Source organism: Callithrix jacchus, chromosome 11 (genome assembly GCF_049354715.1).
Source record: "Callithrix jacchus isolate 240 chromosome 11, calJac240_pri, whole genome shotgun sequence".
NCBI lineage: Eukaryota > Metazoa > Chordata > Mammalia > Primates > Cebidae > Callithrix > Callithrix jacchus.
Genome location: NC_133512.1, coordinates 38,180,893 through 38,202,190, shown reverse-complemented (window position 1 = coordinate 38,202,190; position 21,298 = coordinate 38,180,893). Strand labels below are relative to the sequence as shown.

Here is a 21,298-nt window from a genome sequence, read left to right as displayed (position 1 = left end):
CCCACATTCCCATATTCACCATTTCCTCCTTCATAAACAGCAGGTGTTTTTCTACCTACTTGGATGAGAAGATAGGTAACATTTTACAGGTGATTTCTTCATCTGCCTTCCCGGAACTTTAGAAGTATAATGCTGCACTGATTTTTTAAAATTCATAAAGTTACAAGACATGCTACTTGCCCAAGTGAAAAATGAGAAAGATATTATACCTCCTATTCCCCTGATTTCATGCCTCCTATTCCACTTTCCTGAGGCCATCAGTGTTAATATTTACCAACCTTATATGACTCTCCCTACAAGTTGTTCCTTTCCAACACATGTATACATAAAACTGTACACATTTCTAGATTTCTCTTAATCAAATAGAATCACATTAGAAACAGTACTCTGAATCTAGTTATGACAAGACATCTTTCTCTAAATATAGAAAAAATATTATAATAAACATACAAACACACACACACATAGTTTATAAAGACAATGGTATAAGGTGCTGGGGCATTTAGGGCCATACTTTATTTTTTTTTATATTCCCCTCTACCTTTCATTTTTCTCATTCCTCTGCCTGCATCATCCCCCAGTTCTCATCTGACTTATGGTAACTTATGTAAACAGCAAAGCAATCTTATCCACAAATTTCACCAACTGTATAAATATATGTTATCAAAAGGCTGTCTCTACCCACACATACACACACCACACACACACACACACACACACACATATACATATATATATATATATATATATATGTGTGTGGATGGTAAACAGCAAGTTTTCTCTGGGATACCAAAATACGATAGATACAAAATGTCAAGATGAAGGATAGATATCCTGAGGAAATTTTAAAGTTAAAAGAGCTACTATAATATGCCCCTGAAAAACAACAAGTAGTCTCTAAAAAGTAAAGTGTGTGGGAATTGGGAAATGGTTTATAATTTCTTTTGCAAGAGAATGGCATGAGGGGACAGAAGGCCATCTCATAACTCCAGGTTATGACTAAAACAGTACCACACAGGGAGCATCATACATGTTCTCTGTAGTTGAGCAATGAAGGGGACTGGTGTGTGACTCACGCTGAAGGAAACTAAAAGTAGCCTGGGGCAGCAAAGAAAGCCACTGTGGTCCTCTCCAGTGGTGAACAGAGCACAAGGTGCATGTGAAACCTACAGAAGAGAGGGTAGACTTGTGTTGTTTTGGCTTCTGTCGGCGAGTTCTTGAAAAGGCAGTGGCTTTCCAACAGTGTCATGTAAGCTGATATAAAACTTGTGAATGGTGGTAAAGGCCAGATAGTGGAAGAACATGCCTCTCCCTTGAAAAGTAAGATGTTGCCTAAGGAGACCACAGAGGACCCCCTGAAAAGCCCATCAAAATGCTCTAGAGAAAGAGCCAGATTTATACATCTACCAGGCCCACAGAGTACAAAGCTACCCTATGACATTATCTATCAAATACGAACTTTCTTCTGCCTTTCTTTTCCCCATTCCTATGGAGCTACCTGCATAGGTCAGTAGAAGCAGCTAGCTAATGAGAAATAAAATGAGACAAGCAAGAAACAGCCAGCCACAGATGCAGATCATGCCTGCTAAGAGAAGTATCAATAATACTATAAATTTGAGACAATGTTTGCCTTAAAGTGACCTTATGGAGAATGTGTAAGTTTTCATGCAGGGATATGAGAAGGATTTCCCAGAATTAATTTATTCTAAAGAGATATTAAAATATTAAGATAGGGCCGGGCGCGCTGGCTCAAGCCTGTAATCCCAGCACTTTGGGAGGCCGAGGCGGGTGGATCACGTGGTCAACAGATCGAGACCATCTTGGTCAACATGGTGAAACCCCATCTCTACTAAAATTACAAAAAATTAGCTGGGCACGGTGGTGCGTGCCTGTAATCCCAGCTGCTCGGGAGGCTGAGGCAGGAGAATTGCCTGAACCTAGGAGGCGGAGATTGCGGTGAGCCGAGATTGCGCCATTGCACTCCAGCCTGGGTAACGAGCGAAACTCCGTCTCAAAAAAAAAAAAAAAAAAAAAAAAATATTAAGATAAAATTAGGTTCTGGTTATATCCCATAAATCATTCTTTTTCTTGCTAGTTAGCTACATATATACCCAATTTATTTGTAAATAATATTGACTCTTCAAGATGGTGGGGTAGGAGCAGCTTGGGGTTGCAGCAGCTCGGGGTTGCAGCTCTCAGTGAAGGCTCAGAGGGTGAGTTCAAGCCGCATTTTCAGATGGATCTTTGTTGCCCACAGAACGGGGGGATTCCCAGGTGGAGGAGAGACACGGAGCCCTGCCACGGCTGTTCTGGCCTGCACTGCTGTTGTGGCCGGCACCGCAGTGCAGCGGCACTCCGCACAAGGCTCACTGGTCTGGATGCCCTGTTAAACCAGCAATCTGAGATTTGGGAGGGCAGATTAGCATATCCATCTGGTTGAATGGGACTTGGACAGTGACCCAGATCAGGAGATTCCCAAGAGGCAACATTTGAGCCCACGCAGTGGGTTGCTGCAGGGAAATTGCATGGATCCCAGTCCCCAATCAGTGGGCGACTGAAATACCTGGGAGAGAGTCAACCTTTCAATTTAGGAAAGGGAAAAAGAGGGGCTCTGAGGCTGCGAGCCAGGTGACCAGGCTCGGCAGGTCCCACCCCCACAGGGACAAGCAGGGCAGCGATTCCATACGCCCAGGGTTGAGAGTTTCACTGTGGATGCAACTGAGCCCGGGACGGTGCAGCTCGGTGGGGGAGGGGCATCCTCCATTGCTGAGGCAATCCGCCCCTACGTAAGTATACTCCCATTGCTGTCACAGCCTGCCGTTGCCGAGGCAACCTGCCATAACAGAGAGACTCTGTCAATACAGAAGCAACAGAGCGGAGCACAGGACAGCAGGGTGGCGCCCTCAGCAACAGGGCGAAGCCCAAGGCAACAGAGTAGAGCCCGCACAGTAGGGCGGAGCCAATGCCAATAGGGCGGAGCCTCAGCAGGCAAATAGTGACTAGACTGCCCCCTAGCTGGGCAGGAAAGTCCAACGGATACTCATAAAGAAAGCCCTAATGCCCCAAGACAGAGCATCTGAGGAAAGAGAAAAATGGGCTTTATGAGTTCTGCTGCAACAGACTTAAAAGTACCTGCCGAACAGTCCTCAATGAACAACAGAGCTCACAGCTCAGCACTCGAGCTCCTATAAAGTACAGACTGTCTCCTCAAGCAGCTCCCTGACCCCTGAATATCCAAAGAGTCACCTCAAAAAGCACTAATCAGACTGACATTTGGTGGGCATCATTCTGGGACAAAGATAGCAGAAGAAGAAACTGGTAGTATCCCTCACTGTTCTGCAGCTGCTACAGGTGTACCCCAGACAAGCAGGGCCTGGAGTGGACCTCAGCAGTCATACAGCAGAGGGGTTAGACTGTTAGAAGGAAAACTAAGCAACAGAAATAGTTCATCATCAACAATCTGGGCATCCACTCAGAGAACCAACCAAAAAGTCAGCAACTACTCAGACCACAGGAGGATAAACCCACAAAGATGGGAAGAAACCAGTGCAAAAAGGAGGAAAACATAGGAAACCAAAACACCTCGCCTCCTACAAAGGACCAAAACTCCTCGCCAGCAAGGGAACAAAGATGGACGGAGAATGAGGGTGATGAAATGACGGAATCAGACTTCAGAAGGTGGATAATGAGAAACTTCCGTGAGCTAAAAGAACATGTTCTAAATCAATGCAAAGAAACTAAGAACCTTGAAAAAAGATTTGAAAAAAGATTCGAGGAAATGATAACAAGAATGGACAACTTAGAGAGGAATATAAACAAATTGAAGGAGCTGAAAAACCAACATGAGAACTTCGCGAAGCATGCACAAGCTTCAACAGCCGAATTGACCAAGCAGAAGAAAGAATATCAGAAGTCGAAGATCAACTCAATGAAATAATATGAGAAACCAAGATTAGAGAAAAAAGCACAAAAAGGAATGAACAAAGTCTCCAAGAAATGTGGGATTATGTGACGAGACCTAACCTATGTTTGATAGGTGTACCAGAATGTGATGAAGAGAATGAATTAGCCTAGCAAGCCAGGCCAATACTCAAGTCCAGGAAACACAGAGAACACCACAAAGATATTCCGCAAGAAGAGCAACCCCAAGGCACATAATCGTCAGATTCAACAGGGTTGAAATGAAGGAGAAAATGCTAAGGGCAGCCAGAGAAAAAGGTCAGTCACCCACAAAGGGAAGCCCATCAGACTCACAGCAGATCTCTCGGCAGAAACTCTACAAGAAAGAAGAGAGTGGGGACAATATTCAACATCCTTAAAGAAAAGAACTTTCAACCCAGAATTTCATATCCAGCCAAACTGAGCTTCATAAGTAAAAAAAATAAAATAAAATCCTTTGCAAACAAGCAAGTACTCAGAGATTTTGTCTCCACCAGGCCTGCTTTACAAGAGCTCCTGAAAGAGGCACTACACATAGAAAGGAACAACCAGTACCAGCCATTCCAAAAACATACCAAATGCTAAAGAGCATAAAAAAAAAATAATAATAATAATCTGCACCAACTAACAGGCAAAACAGCCAGCTAGCATCAAAATGGCAGTATCAAATTCACATATAACAATATTAACCCTAAATGTAAATGGACTAAATGCACCAATCAAAAGACACAGACTGGCAAATTGGATAAATAGTCAAAACCCATCAGTGTGCTGTATCCAGGAAACCCACCTCACACGCAAGGATACACAAAGGCTCGAAATAACGGGATGGAGGAAGATTTACCAAGCAAACGGAGAGCAAAAAAAGCAGGAGTTGCAATTCTTGTCTCTGATAAAATAGACTTTAAAGCAACAAAGATCAAAAGAGACAAACAAGGCCATTACATAATGGTAAAAGGATCCATACAACAAGAAGAGCTAACGATCCTAAATATATATGGACCCAATACAGGAGCACCCAGATACATAAGGCAAGTTCTTAATGATCTCCAAAGAGACTTAGACTCCCACACAATGATAGTGGGAGACTTTAACACTCCACTGTCAATATTAGATCAACCAGACAGAAAATTAACAAGGAAATCCAGGACTTGAACTCAGACCTGGAACAAGCAAACCTCATAGACATTTACAGAACTTTCCACCTGAAATCCACAGAATATACATACTTCTCAGCACCACATCACACCTACTCTAAAATTGACCACATAATTGGAAGTAAAGCACTGCTCAGCAAATGCAAAACAACTGAAATCATGACAAACAGTCTCTAAGACCATAGTGCAAACAAGTTAGAACTCAGAATTCAGAAACTAACTCAGAACCACACAGCTTCATGGAAACTGAACAACTGGCTCTTGAATGTTGACTGGATAAACAATGAAATGAAGGCAGAAATAAAAAAGTTCTTCAAAACCAACGAGACCGAAGACACAACATACCAGAATCTCTGGGACTCATTTAAAGCAGTCACCAGAGGAAAATATATAGCAATAAGTGCCCTTATGAGAAGAGTAGAGAGATCCAAAATTGACACCCTATCATCAAAATTGAAAGAGCTAGAGGAGCAAGATCAAAAAAACTCAAAACCCAGCAGAAGACAAGAAATAACTAAGATCAGAGCAGAACTGAAGGAGATAGAGACACGAAAAACCCTTCAAAAAAAATCAATAAATCCAAGAGCTGGTTTTTTGAAAAGATCAACAAAATAGACAGACCACTAGCCAGACTGATAAAAAAGAAAAGAGAGAACAACCAAATAGATGCAATAAACAATGATAAAGGGGAAATCACCACAGATTCCACAGAAATTCAAACCATCAACAGAGAATCTTACAAACAACTCTATGCACATAAACTAGTAAACCTGGAAGAAATGGATAAATTCCTGGACTCCTGTGTCCTCCCAAGCCTAAACCAGGAGGAAGCTGAAACTATGAATAGACCAATAACAAGGTCTGAAGTCGGGGCAGCAATTAAGAGCCTACCACACAAAAAAAGCCCAGGTCCAGATGAGTTCACAGCCGAATTCTACCAGACACACAAAGAGGAGCTGGTACCATTCCTTCTCAAACTATTCCAAATAATCCCAAAAGAGGGAATCCTTCCCAAATCATTTTATGAGACCAATATCATCCTGATACCAAAACCCGGCAGAGACCCAACAAGTAAAGAAAACTTCAGGCCAATATCCATGATGAACATAGATGCAAAAATCTTCAATAAAATACTGGCAAGCCGATTGCAACAGCACATCAAAAAACTTATCCATCATGATCAAGTAGGATTCATCCCGGGGATGCAAGGCTGATTCAACATACGCAAGTCTGTAAATGTAATTCACCACATAAACAGAACCAAAAACAAAAACCACATGATTATCTCAATTGATGCAGGGAAGGCCTTTGACAAAATTCAACAGCACTTTATGCTAAAAACCCTCAATAAACTCGATATTGATGGAACATATCTCAAAGTAATAAAAGCTATTTATGACAAACCAACAGCCAATATCATACTGAATAGGCAAAAACTGGAAGCATTCCCTTTGAAATCTAGTACTAGACAAGGATGTCCTCTGTCACCACTCCTATTCAATATAGTACTGGAAGTTCCAGCCAAACCAATCGGGCAACAAAAAGAAATAAAGGGTATTCAAACAGGAAAGGAGGAAGCCAAATTGTCTCTATTTGCAGACGACATGATAGTACACCTAGAAGACCCCATCGCCTCAGCCCAAAAACTCCTGAAACTGATAAGCAACTTCAGCAAAGTCTCAGGATACAAAATCAATGTGCAAAAATCACAAGCATTCGTCTACACCAATAACAGACTGAAAGAGAGCCAAATCAAGAACAAACTGCCATTCACAATTGCTACAAAAAGAATAAAATACCTTGGAATACAACTTACAAGGAACGTAAGAGATCTCTTCAAGGAAAACTACAAACCACTGCTCAACGAAGTAAGAGAGGACACAAACAGATGGAGAGACATTCCATATTCATGGTTAGGAAGAATTAATATCATGAAAATGGCTATACTGCTCAAAGTAATTTACAGATTCAACACTATCCCCATCAAGCTACCATTGACTTTCTTCACAGAACTGGAAAAAACCACCATGAACTTCATATGGAACCAAAGGGAGTCCGCACAGCCAAGTCAATTCTAAGCAAAAAGAACACAGTGGGAGGCATCACACTACTGGACTTCAAACTATACTACAAGGCTACAGTAATCAAAACAGTATGGTACTGGTACCAAAACAGAAATATAGACCAATGGAACAGAACAGAGGCATTGGAGGCAACACAACATATCTACAACTATACAATTTTTGATAAACCTGACAAAAACAAGCAATGGGGAAAAGACTCCCTGTTTAATAAATGGTGTTGGGATAACTGGCTAACTATATGCAGAAAGCAGAAACTGGACCCCTTCCTGACACCTTACACTAAAATTAACTCCAGACGGATTAAAGACTTAAATATAAGACCTGGCACCATAAAAACCCTAGAGGAAAATCTAGGCAAAACCATTCAGGACATAGGAGTAGGCAAGGACTTCATGACCAAAACACCAAAAGCATTGGCAACAAAAGCCAAAATAGACAAATGGGACCTAATGAAACTCCACAGCTTCTGCATGGCAAAAGAAACAGTCACTAGCATGAATCGGCAACCAACAGAATGGGAAAAAATTTTTGCAGTCTACCCATCTGACAAAGGGCTGATATCCAGAATTTACAAACAACTCAAACGGATTTACAGGAAAAAAACAAACAAGCCCATTCAAAAATGGGCAAAGGATATGAACAGATATTTTTCAAAGAAGACATATATGAGGCCAACAAACATAAGAAAAAATGTTCATCATCACTGGTCATTAGAGAGATGCAAATCAAAACCACATTGAGATACCATCTCACACCAGTTAGAATGGTGATCGTTAAAAAATCTGGAGACAACAGATGCTGGAGAGGATGTGGATGAATAGGAACGCTTTTACAGTGTTGGTGGGAGTGTAAATTAGTTCAACCATTGTGGAAGACAGTGTGGCGATTCCTCAAGGCCTTAGAAATAGAAATTCCATTTGACCCAGCAATCCCATTACTGGGTATATATCCAAAAAACTATAAATCATTCTACTATAAGGACACATGCATACGAATGTTCATTGCAGCACTGTTTACAATAGCAAAGACCTGGAACAAACCCAAAAGCCCATCCACGATAGACTGGATTGGGAAAATGTGGCACAAATACACCATGGAATATTATGCAGCAATCAAAAAGGATGAGTTTGTGTCCTTTGTAGGGACATTGATGAATTTGGAGAACATCATTCTCAGCAAACTGACACAAGAACAGAAAATGAAATACTGCATATTCTTGCTCATAGGAGGGTGATGAAAAAAGAGAACACATGGACACAGGGAAGGGAGTACTACACACTGGGGTCTACTGGGGGGAATAGTGGAATAGCGGGGGGGAAGGTGGGAGTGATAGCCTGGGGAGAAATGCCAAATGTGGGTAAAGGGGAGGACGGCAGCAAAGCACACTGCCATGTGTGTACCTATGCAACTATCTTGCATGATCTGCACATGTACCCCAAAACGTAAAATGCAATTAAAAAATAATAATAATAATATTAAGCACTATTTGCTACCAGGAATTAGTCTAGGCTCAAGGAACAAATATATTAGTGAAACCAAATAAAGATCCATGGTCTTCAGGAATGCAAATTCTAATAAAAGGAGGCAAACAGTAAGCATAATAAAATTGTAAATCAGGTAATATGTTATATGCTAATATGTTCCAGGGTAATAAGTGTCATGCAAATATAATGTAGGGTAGGGATGGTTAAAAATTCTGTGATTAAAGGGCAGGAAATATTTTTAAATAGGGTATTCAGGGTGGGCCTCATTATAAATGAGGTATTTGAGCAAAGTCTCAAAACTGGTAATGGAGAGAAGTAACTGGGAGAAGGGTGGTCCTGAAGGAGAAAATAGCCCAGCAAAAGTCCCAAGATGACAAGAATAACAAAACTGAAAAATTACAAAGTGCTAATATCACTAAGAAAACTGAGCAAGAAGATGAGTAAAAAGAGATAAGAACAGAAGACTTAATTGGCAAAAGCAACAGAAAGGATGAGATGGCAAAAAGCAGATGGTGAAAGCTGCACGTAAAGACAGAGATATCACCAGTTTTGTTTCGGACATGTTGATTTGTGATGTCTATTACACTTCCAATACAGATGTCAAGTGGGCATTTGGCTTTGGATTACAGATTTGGCCAGAGACATACATTTGAGAATCAGTAGTGATTAGAAGGAATGAGATCATCAAGACAATGGGTATAGGTAGAGAAGAGGTGGATGATCTTGGGAACACTTAGGATAAATGGTTGGGCAAAGACAAGGAACCGGCAAATGGACTGTTAAGGAATTGCCACTGAGAAAGGAGGAAAATCAAACTTGTGTGGTGTCCTGGAAGACAGGTGAAGAAAGGGTATTGGGAAGAAGGTAATTGCTTCTGTTAAGAGGGTAATGAAGAGGGTAATTCCTTACTTTAAGTGTTACTAAAAGATATAAAATATAGACAGTGAATTAAGTATCGAATTTAGCAATATGAAAATTTAGCCAAAGATCCCAGTAGAGTGGTAGAGCACAAAAAGCCTGATTAAGTTAGAGAATTTAGAAGAGAAGAAATCTGAAACAGAGAGTATATATAAACAGGGTTGAAACTCACAGGGGAAGTGGAACAAAGATGTTTTTAAAATGGAGAAATAACAGCATGTCTGGGTGCTGAGGGAATGATACAGCTGACAGTGAAATATAGTATAGGAGAGAGAAGAAAATTTATGGAGATGCATCATTAAATTAGCTAGAAAAGATGTGTCCTGCTGTACAAGTAGAAAGACAACCTTTAGAGGTTGTATCTATAGTAATATAAACAAAAAATAAAATTGTAAGCCCTCTTACCAACTGTATGGACCCCTCCTCTTGGGCAAGGACATTCCAAAGTTAACCTGAAAAGGTAGTTCATACTATAATGGGAAGGCAGGGGTTGGACATGTTTCAGTTTACCCTCCTCCCTTTGGAACTCAGGCACAGTTAACCAGCATTAATACTTTTTAATATTAAATAATAAATAGACTTTAAATTAATTAAATAATATTAATCAACTTTAAAATGGACAAAACAAACTCTTTGTAGCTAAAATACCAAGAAGACAGACAGAAGGCCCTGAAAGAAATAAAAGAATTTTACCCCATGGTGTCTCACGCCTGCAACACCAGCACTTTGGAAGGCCAAGGCAGGTGGATCATGAGGTCAGAAATTCGAGACCAGCCTGGACAACATGGTGAAACCCTGTCTCTACCAAAATTACAAAAAGTTAGCCAGGTGTAGTGGCAGGTGCCTGTAATCCCAGCTACTTGGGAGGCTGAGGCAGGAGAATTGATTAAATTTGGAAGGCAGAGGTTGCAGTGAGCTGAAATTGCACCACTGCAATCCAGCCTGGGTGACAGCAAGTCTTGGTCTCAAAAAAAAAAAAAGGTGGGGGGCGGGGGGGAACAAGATGGCTGAATAGACACAACTCCAGTGCACAACACCCAATGAAAGAGATGCAGAAATCAAGAGATTTCCTAGCCCCAACCAAGGTACCAGGTGCATTTCAACAGGTCTGGTCAGAAGGTGAGCAAAGCCCAGACAGAGCAGACCGAGGCGGGGAGGGGTGCTGCTTCACCTGGAAAGTGCATCTCATCAGTGAGTCAGAGGCTTCCCCTCCAGCACCCCGGTCTAGATACAGTGCTTCCCCACAAACCTCAGCAATACATAGAACAGGAGATCTCTGCCAGTCAAGCACTGGGAATTACAAGTGTAGAGGAGAATAATAATCCAGGACAGTGTCCCGGATTGCCACACAGATTTAAGCAAACACATAAGCCCATAAGCCACTGGGAGAGCCTGTGGACTGAGCTATCACCCCCTCCCCCTGCCCGGAGAGAGAAGGAGCTGAAAGTGGGAAACAGACGGTGCAGCCGGGTGGGTCCCTCCCCTCCCCTACAAACCCCAGAGGGCTGAGGCACTAACTCTGGCTGGTTGCACAGCCAGTGCCTCAGTCTGAGCTGAACGCTAAATGATCCAGCTCCGTGAAGGAAAGGCACAACCCACCATTAAAAGAGGTGGGACTAGGCTTCATGTTTTAACAAAAAACACAGGAAGCCTACATAGCAACGGGACAGTGTTCTTGACCACCCAGCAGTGCCTACAGGTCATCGGAAGAGGAGGGCCTAACCTCCCAGTGTAAACAAAAAGACACAGGAAGCCTACTTATTAACCTGAAGGAGTCCCTGGAAACCTAGTAGTACCTCCACAGCCAGACAAGTGACCTCATCAAGCAGCTCCCTGGGATCAGAGCCAGGTAAATCCATGATGATGGGAAAAAAACAGCACAAAAAAAGATGAAATCATCAAAGACCAGAACGCCTCTTCTCCTTCAAGGGATCACAACTCCTCATCAACATGGGAACACAATATGACCAATGGAACAGAACAGAGGCCTTGGAAGCAGGCCTCTGTCCAAGATCTACAACCAATTGATCTTGGACAAACCTGACATAAACAAGCAATGGGGAAAGGACTACATGTTTTGATAAATGGTGTTAGGAAAACTGACTAGCAATGTGCAGAAAGCAGAAACCGGACCCCTTCCTGTCACCTCACACTAAAATTAACTCTAGATTGATTAAAGATTTAAACATAAAACGTAACACCATAAAAACTCTAGAAAAAAACATAGGCAAAACCATCCGGGACATAGGCATAGGCAAGGACTTCATGACTAAAACACCAAAAGCAAATAGACAAATGAGATCTAATTAAACTCCAGAGCTTCTGTACAGCAAAAGAAATAATCACTAGTGCAAACCAACAACCAAAAGAATGGGAAAAATTTTGCAATCTATCCATCTGACAAAGGATTAATATCAGAATCTACAAATAACTGAAACAGATTTACAAGAAAAAAACTCATTCAAAAGTAGGCAAAGGATATGAACAGATACTTCACAAAAGAAGACAAAAAACATATGAAAAAATGTTCATGATCACTGGTTATTAGAGAAATGCAAATCAAAACCACATTGAGGTATCATCTAAAGCCAGTTAGAAAGGAGATCATTAAAAAATCTGGAGACAACAGATGCTGGAGAGGATGTGGAGAAATAGGAACAGTTTTACACTGGTGGAAGTGTAAAAAACAGTTTTACATTGGTGGGAGTGTAAATTAGTTCAAGTATTGTGGAAGACAGTGTGGCAATTTCTCAAGGATCTAAAAATAGAAATTCCATTTGACCCAGCAATCCCATAACTGGGTATATACCCAAAGGACGATAAATCATTCTATTATAAAAACACATGTACATGTATGTTCACTGAGGCACTGTGTACAATAGCAAAGACCTGGAACCAACCCAGATGCCTATCAGTGATAGACTGGACAAAAAAAATGTGGCACATACACATGATGGAATACTATGCAGCCATAAATAACAATGAGTCTGTGTCCTTTGTAGGGACTTGGATGAATCTGGAAACCATCATTCTCAGCAAACTGACCCAAGAACAGAAAACCAAACACTGCATGTTCTCACTCATAGGTGGGTGTTGAACAATGAGAACATGTGGACTCGGGGAGAGGAGCACTACACACTGGGGGCAGTTGTGGGCGTGGCTAGGGGATGGACAGTGGGAGGGAGGGGGGAGGGATAACATGGGGAAAAATGCCAGATATAGATGAAGGGGAAATGGAGAATAGAAGTAGCAAACCACTTGGTTATATTTGCACCTATGCAACAACTCTGCATGACCTGCACACGTACCCAGAACCTAAACTAAAATTAGAAAAAAGACTTAAAAAAATTTTTACATATATATATTTATCACATTTGGCTCAGAATAAATCCCTTCAAATATTTGGCAGAGTTGGACTCTGTTCATTGGCACTAAGAAGTAGGAATGCAAATTAAAGGACTGCAATTCTCCTTTTACTTAATTTGTCCTTTTGACCAAATTGCTTTTTATTTCTATACTGGAAGACACATATTATTTTCCATGCAATTCATAGTTACTTTTTATTGTTGATGCTAATGCTTATTGAAAAAAAAAATACCCTGCTAGATGCTGTAGATCATACTTGTGATCCTAAGATTTTGGGGGACCAAAGCAACAGGATCATTTGAGCCCAGGAATTTGAGAACAATCTGGGCAACATAGTGATTTCCTGTATCTACAAAATATATTTCTAAAAATTAGGCAGGTATGATGGTGCATGCCGGTAGTCTCAGCTACTTGTGAGGCTGAGGTGGGAGGATTGCTTGAGCCAGGTGTTGGAGGCTGCGGTGAGCTATGATTACAGCATTGCACTCCGGCCTGGGTGACAGAGTGAGACGCTGTCTTAAAAACAGCAATGCTGGGCGCGGTGGCTCACGCCTGTAATCCAGCACTTCGGGAGGCCGAGGCGGGTGGATCACGAGGTCAAGAGATCGAGATCATCCTGGTCAACATGGTGTAACCCCGTTTCTACTAAAAATACAAAAAATTAGCTGGGCACAGTGGCACGTGCCTGTAATCCCAGCTATTCAGGAGGCTGAGGCAGGAGAATTGCCCGAACCCAGGAGGCGGAGGTTGCGGTGAGCCGAGATTGCACCATTGTACTCCAGCCTGGGTAACAAGAGCGAAACTCTGTCTCATAAAAAAAAGCAACAAAAACACCATAATGCATATGAAACTATGATACGAAACATTTTCACCACCAAAAATGTGCTACTCCCCAGCAATGTCCCACCCACAAGATGACACCTTTAGTGCCACCCATAAGATGAATACTGTAACTGTACCCCCCGACTTCTACCTCTAGGGAACCCTTTTACTTCTACTTTCTCATCATGAGTCTAACCCAACTTTCAAATTTTTCTAAAGTAACTTGACCCTTTCAATTCTAATCTATTGTTTGAATCTCCCCACACAATTTGTCTCTTCTATTTCAAGATCCTTTATTTCGGTCACTTACTGTAAACTCCTAGGCATCAGTCACCATTTCTATTATGTCTATTCAGATGTCATCAGGCACTGTACAGCCCCTTGCTTACCATTGTTTCTTCTATTTACTCTTTATCTCTCTCCATCTTGACTATTTCAATTTATCTGCTCTCTTTTCTATTTTCTCAGATTAGATAAATACTAATACATTTTCTAAAAATGTGTATGTCTGTAAATAATCTTTACTTCACCTTGGCAGATGGATGTGGCATAGGATTCTTTCTCCCAGTAGTCTATAGGTAAGATCTCAATATTCGTTGTAATGTTAGATGCTTATTAGAAACATGTAGGAAGTTAAAATGCCAATTCTTAGACCACCCCCCAGAGATTCTGATTTAATTAATCTGGGGTGGAGCCCATTAGCAGCATTTCTAAAGCTTCTCAGCTGATTCTAACACACAGCCTGGATTGAAATCTTGTGGGTGTTATTTTACTCTGACGCTAGCTATTCTGCTTTGACTTTCATTCTATTGTGGCCCAGGGTGGGAGATGAGCAGCCCGATACCAGTCTTATATGCCTGCCTTCATAATGTACTTGTTCTTTCTAAGCGGAAGCTTTTAATATTCTGTATTCATGTCTGAAATTCAGAATTTTTACCTTACTAAAGTGTGAGTCATTTTGTTATAAATCCTGACTAGAACTTGTAAAGTCCTTTTAACTGGTCTTTAACACACAGGGAAATTCTTTTCTGTTATTTAATTAGTGTCTTAACCCAATCTCTTCTTTTTCTCTTTCTGGAACTCCTGTTTTCCCTAATGTCACTCAGCTATTTCCTTATGGTTTTCACCCCTGTGTATTTTCTCCACTTTTTTTTTTCTATTCTACTAATTCAGTAATCAACAGTGAACATCTTCTCTTTCTATTGCTGTAATAAACTTTTAAACTTGAAGATGTTGTTAAGTTCTATAAAGTTAATTCAGGTTATGCTTGAATATTTTTAAATGTTTTCTGTCTGTGGTTTCAAATTTTCATCAGGTGTGCCATATCAGGAGCCTGCTTTGAGAGTCCTATCAGTTCTGTCTCTCTCATTTGGCTGGTCCTCATTAGGTGAGTTGTAATTTTCTGGGTTTTATTGCAGCTAAAAGCCAGCTGCTAGGGAACGCTAAATGGCAGCAGTCTCATGGCTGGTGGCTTCTGTCCATGTGAGCTGACACTGTGGCAGCTTCCAGGCTATCCTCCTCTGTGGTGGAAAGTCTTCCTGCTCCCTAGTGTCCATTAGTCTCCAATCCTCAGGAATAGAAAACTCGGCCTACCTTTCCAGCTATACTTCTTCATGGAAAGTCAAAAAACCTCAAGTGCACTAACTACACTGAGCTTCTTGAATTCTTTATATTCACTGTCACTGCCATCCACACCCTCAAAGCAGGATAACTATAAGATAAGTAGAGGATTCGCAGCCTTCAGGTATTCATCGTGGGTTTTCTAACTGGTTACTGGTTACTACTGGCCTTTTTTTTTCAACTTGGGAGTGAAGATAGTTATATCAGTTTCATCTGTCAGGGCTCTAAGATCCTGAAACCCACATTCTTCATTCCTCACCTGCATTGTAGAAGTAGCTCTCCATGGGAAGGACCGAGGGGTTGGAATCAAAACCAGAGGAAATGAGATTCACTAGGTACATATTTTACCAAGAGGGTCTGCTCTCCATGTTCTAGAATTTTAAGAAAATGACTCATTTGGCTTTATTCTATAATGCTCTGCACCAGCGTTCTCAAAGAACTTTTAGTTCCCACTGCCTGTTTACCAGATTTTTGTAATAGCCACAGTAAATAGCATCAATGTAAATACAACGTTATGGCTTGCAGAATATATTATCTTCTTCTAGATAATCAGATACAACTGATTTGTGGTATCCAAGCAACTCTCCTGCTTCAGCCTTCCAAATAGCTGGGATTACAGGTGCCCACCATAACACCCAGCTAATTTTGGTATTTTTAGTAGAGGCCTGTTTCACTATGTTGGCCAGACTGATCTCAAACTCCTGTCCTCGTGATCCATCTGCTTCTGCTTACCAAAGTGCTGGGATTACAAGTGTCAGTCACTGTACCTGGCCTTGATATTATTTTTAAAGGTCTCCATGTAGTTCTCATATATAGAGGGTTGAGAACCACTGATATAAATGAAAAAGGGCTCACATTATCAGATCTTTTACAACTATTTTATGTGGCAGTATTTGTCAAGGTGTGGTTTGAGAGCAAGGTAAATCACAACAGTTGGAGTGCTATTTAAAGTACAAATCTTGAGATGTTGTTAGTGAGATGGTGGAGTAGGGGGTCACCTGCAGGTATCCTACAACCACAATAACAATTCTACACCTACCTACAAACAAGTCTCTATGGGAGCCTTGGGATTCAGGTAGGAGGTTGTAAAATGCTAGTGGAGCCCAAGGCCTAGAAGGGTTGTTTTGAGAGTGCAGACCCACACCCAGGTGGCTGTTCTGCTAATCACACTCCTAGGTTCAAATTTGGAAAGGCTTGGCTACAGCCTTATTTGGCCTTGAGGCTACAACCAAAACCATCTGCCATGAGGTCCAGGAGGAATCATGCACAGTAGGGCCTTGGCAGATTGACTTGTTTGCCTACTAACATTGGTCTTGACAGGGCACTCAAAAGTTACCTTATAAAAAGCTCTAGCTCACCTCAGCTAAGCTTCCGGCTTAGTGCTGCTCACACAAGGACTCATAGGGAGACCTGTCCAACTGAGCCAACAGGACAGGCTTGCCAGCCTCCGTCGTACAGCAGATTCCAAAAAGTCCCATTTTCAGCTCCAGTCCCTCTTGCTGCAGCCATGGAGTTTTACCTCACATGCTCAGTAAACTGCTGGAAAATGCACCCAGACAGACCTACCGGCCTCTATCCCACAGCAGTTCTGGAAAGGGCCCCTTGGTTGTCAGCCTCAGCCCCTTTCATCTGTGGTATGTGAGCAACAAGGAACTTCTGAGAGTCTTGCCCACTTGTGCTACTTAGTTGAGTTTGCCAGCGTTGGTCACACAGCAAATTCTGAAGTAGCCCTGAAACTGTTTCAGCTCCTCCCAGATGTGGTCTAGGAGAAGGTTTACATAGCCAGGATCCTACTGGGAGACATGTCTTAGTCCCCCAACCTCAGGCCCTCCATGGATCACCAAATGAAGCTGGATCTTGCTCCTAGTCCCACTTGTATGCAGACTGGGAGCAGTTCTGTCCACCTAGAGTCCCAAAGGGAGGCGTATCTAGGCAGCACCACTACAGTCTGATACTCTGACCTCAGTCACATTGTGGATCTTGAAGCAACCCTGTAAACTGGCTACAGCCTTATAAATTATCTGCAGCTCTTCTTAACCACCATCTGAGAACATGCCTGCTCACCTGGAAATCCACTTGAAGACTAGATGGCTGAATAGAAACAGCTCTGGTCTGTAGCTTCCAGCAAGACCAATGCAAAAAGCAAGTGATTTCTGCATTTCCCACTGAGGGACCCAGTTCATCCCCTTGGGGCTGACTAAATGACTGGCATGACCCACAGAGAGCAGGGAAAAGCAGGGTGGGGTAATGGTTCATCTGGGAACCCCACAAGGCAAAGGGACCTCCCTCCCTGAACCAAGGGAGGCAGTGAAGGACTGTGCTACCTTCTCAGGGTACTACGCTTTTCGCACAGCTTTTTGAAATCCATGAATCAGGAGATTCCCTCATGGGTCTACATCACCAGGGCCTTGGGTCTCAAGCACAAAACTGGGCAGACCCACAGTAGCTGCTTCCACTGTTGGGTGTTTGGGCAGGGCCTGAGCTGCAGAAGTTTTACATATTTTGCCAGTACCTGGAACTTCAGTAAAGCAAGAGAACTGTTCACTCCCATGGAAAGGGGTCTGAAGCCAGGGAGCCAAACGGCCTCACTTAGCATGTCCCACTCCTATGGAACCCGGCAAGCTAAGACCCACTGTCTTGAAATGAGCTGCAGGAAGTTTTACATATTTTGCCAGTACCTGGAACTTCAGTAAAGCAAGAGAACCGTTCACTCCCATGGAAAGGGGTCTGAAGCCAGGGAGCCAAATGGCATCACTCAGCATGTCCCAATCCCATGGAACCCTGCAAGCTAAGACCCACTGTCTTGAAATCCCTGCTAGTCAGCACAACCTCCTGGAGTGTAGCTAAGATGACCAAGTTCTTTTGGGGAGGGGCACCCACCATTACTGTGGCCTAGTTGGTGGTTTTCTGTGGTCAGTGCTAGGGAGATGGGGAGGTTTGGACTGGGCAGTACTCACCCCAGTGCAACACAGTGGCTGTGGCAGATTGTGGCCAGACTGCTTCTTTAGGTGGGACTCAGATTCATCCCTCCTCAATAGGTGGGACCTCCCTGTAGGAATTCCATCAACTCTAGTTAAGGGCTTACAGGCAGAGCCCTCATCTTCCTAAGACAGAACACCTTGGAGAGAGGTGGCTATGGTCTCAGTTTCAGTGGACTTAATCTTTCTTCCCTGCTTGCTTTGAAGAGTTCAGCTGATCCCAATGAGGAGGATTCCCCCAGCACAGTGCACCAGCTCTGCTAAGGGACAGTCAGATCTATGCCTTAAGCAGATCCCTGATCCCATGGCTGCTGACTGGGTGAAACCTCCCAATAGGAGTTGCAAGACATCTCATACAGGAGAGTTCCAGCTGGCATCAGGTTGGTACCCCTCTGAGACAAAGCTTCCAGAGGAAAGAACAGGCAGCAATCTTTGCTGTTCTGCAGCCGCCATTGGTGATACCCAGGTGAAAAGGGTCTGCTGATACCCAGGTGAAATAAAAAAGGTCTGGTAATACCCAGGTGAAAAGGTCTGCAAATTTCATCAGGCCTGCAGAGGAGGGGACTGTCTGTTAGAAACAAACAAATGGAAAGCAACATCAACAACATTGACAAAAATGACCTCACAGAAACCCCATCCAAAGGTCAACAGCCTCAAAGATCAAAAGTAGATAACATCCATGAAGGCAGATAAAATCCATGAAGATAAGGAGAAAAAGCAAAAACACTGAGAATTCCAAAAGCCGGAATGCCACTTCTCCTCCAAATGATTGCAACACTTCTCCACTAACGTCAGAGTATGGACCTGAAACAGATTAATTGACAGAGGCAGGCTTCAGAAAGTGAGTAATAACAAACTTTGCTGAGCTAAAGGATTATCTTTTAACCCAATGCCAAGAAGCTAAGAACCATGATAAAAGTCTACAGGAGCAGTTAATTAGAATAACCAATTTAGAGAGGAAAATAAATGACCTGACGGATCTGAAAAACACAGCACGAGAACTTCATGATGTAAACACAAGTATTAATAGCTAAATCGACCGAACAAAAGGGAAAATATCAGAGCTTGAAGACTATCTTGCTGAAATAAGGCAGACAGATAAGATTAGAGAAAAAAGAATGAAAAGGAATGAAGAAAGCTCTGAGAACTATGCCACTATGTAAAGAGACCAAATCTACAATGGATTGGAGTATCTGAAAGAGATGGGGAAAATGGAATCAAGTTGGAAAACTTCAAGTTATCATCCAGGAGAACTTCCCCAACCTAGCAAGAAAGTCCAACATTCAAATTCAGGAAATCCAGAGAATCCCAATAGGATACTTGATGAAAAGACCTATCCCAAGACACATAATCATCAGATTCTCCAAGGTCAAAATGAAAGAAAAATGTTGTGTCTATAGACACAGAAAAGATCTTTGATAAAATTCAAGATCCCTTATATTAAAAAATCAATAAACTAAATAATGAAGAACATACCTCAAAATACTAAGAGCCATTTATGAAAACCCATAGCCTATATCATACAGAATGAGCAAAAGCTGGAAGCATTCCCCTTGAAAACTGGCACAAGACAAGGATGCCCTCTCTTGCCACTCTTATTCAACATAGTTATTGGAAGTTCTGGCCAGGGCAATCAGGCAAGACAAAGAAATAAAGGTATGCAAATAGGAAGTGAGAAAGTCCAACTGTCTTTGTTTGCAGATGACATGATCCTGGATCTAGAAAACCCCATCTGCTAAGCCCAAAAGCTTCTTAAGCTGATAAGCAATTTCAGCAAAGTCTCAAGATACAAAATCAACATACAGAAATCACAAGCATTTCTACACATCGACAGCAGACAAGCAGAAAGCCAAATCATGAATGAGCTCCCATTCATAATTGCCCCAAAAGAATAAAATACCTAGGAATATAGCTAATAAGGGAAATGAAGACATCTTCAAAGACCTCTACAAACCACTGCTCAAGGAAATCAGAGAGAACACAAACAAATGGAAAAACATTCCATGCTCACGGATGTAAAGAATCAATCTTGTGAAAATGTCCATACTAGCAGAAGCAATTTATAGAGTCAATGATATTCTCATTAAACTACCACTGACATTCTTCACAGAATTAGAAAAAACTATTTTAAAATTTACATGGAACATAAAATGAGCTCATATAGCCAAGACAATCCTAAGCAAAAAGAAAAAAAACTGAAGGCATCATGCTACTGGATTTCAAACTATACTACAAGTCTACAGTAACCAAAACAGCATGGTCTGGTACAAAAACAAGCTTATAGACAAATGTAACAAACTAGGAAACTCAGAAATGAAACCACACATCTACCACCATCTGATCCTCAACAAACCTGACAAAAATAAGCAATGGGGAAATTATTCCCTATTTAACAATTGGTGCTGGGAAAACTGGCTAGCCATATGTAGAAAATTAAAACTGGTCCCTTTTATTACATCTTATACAAAAATTAACTCAAGATGAATTAAAGACTTAAATGTAAAACCCAAACTATAAAAACCCTAGAGGAAAATCTAGGCAACACCATTCAGGACACAGGCATGGGCAAAGACTTCATGACTAAAACACAAAAAGCAATTGCAACAATGGCAAAAATTGACACATAAGAGCTAATTAAAGAGCTTCTGCACAGCAAAACAAACTAGTATCAGAGCAATCAGACAACCTACAGAATGGGAGAAAATATTTGCAATCTATCCATCTGACAAAGGTCTAATATCCAGAATCTACAAGGAACTTAAGCAAGTTTACATGAAAAAAAACCCCATTAAAAAGTGGACAAATTATATGAACAGATGTTTCTCAAAAAAAGTCATACATGTGGCCAATAAACATATGAAAAAAAGCTCAATATCACTGATCATTAGAAAAATGCAATCAAAACCACAATGAAACACCATCTCACTCCA

At 41.7% G+C, this 21,298-nt stretch overlaps 1 protein-coding gene across 4 annotated transcripts in view; it reads right to left on the bottom strand.

Moving 5' to 3' along the window:
- TMEM196 (transmembrane protein 196) overlaps positions 1-18,877 on the bottom strand; it is a 369,686-nt gene extending 350,809 nt beyond the window's left edge. For 3 of the 4 annotated variants that reach the window (XM_035253691.3, XM_078342077.1, XM_035253692.3), the window contains exon 1: positions 15,650-18,877. The gene's annotated coding sequence lies outside the window, so the exon portion shown is untranslated. The remainder of the gene's footprint in view (positions 1-15,649) is intronic. The other variant, XM_054237175.2, reaches the window with a different exon arrangement.
- Positions 18,878-21,298: the final 2,421 nt, after the last annotated feature.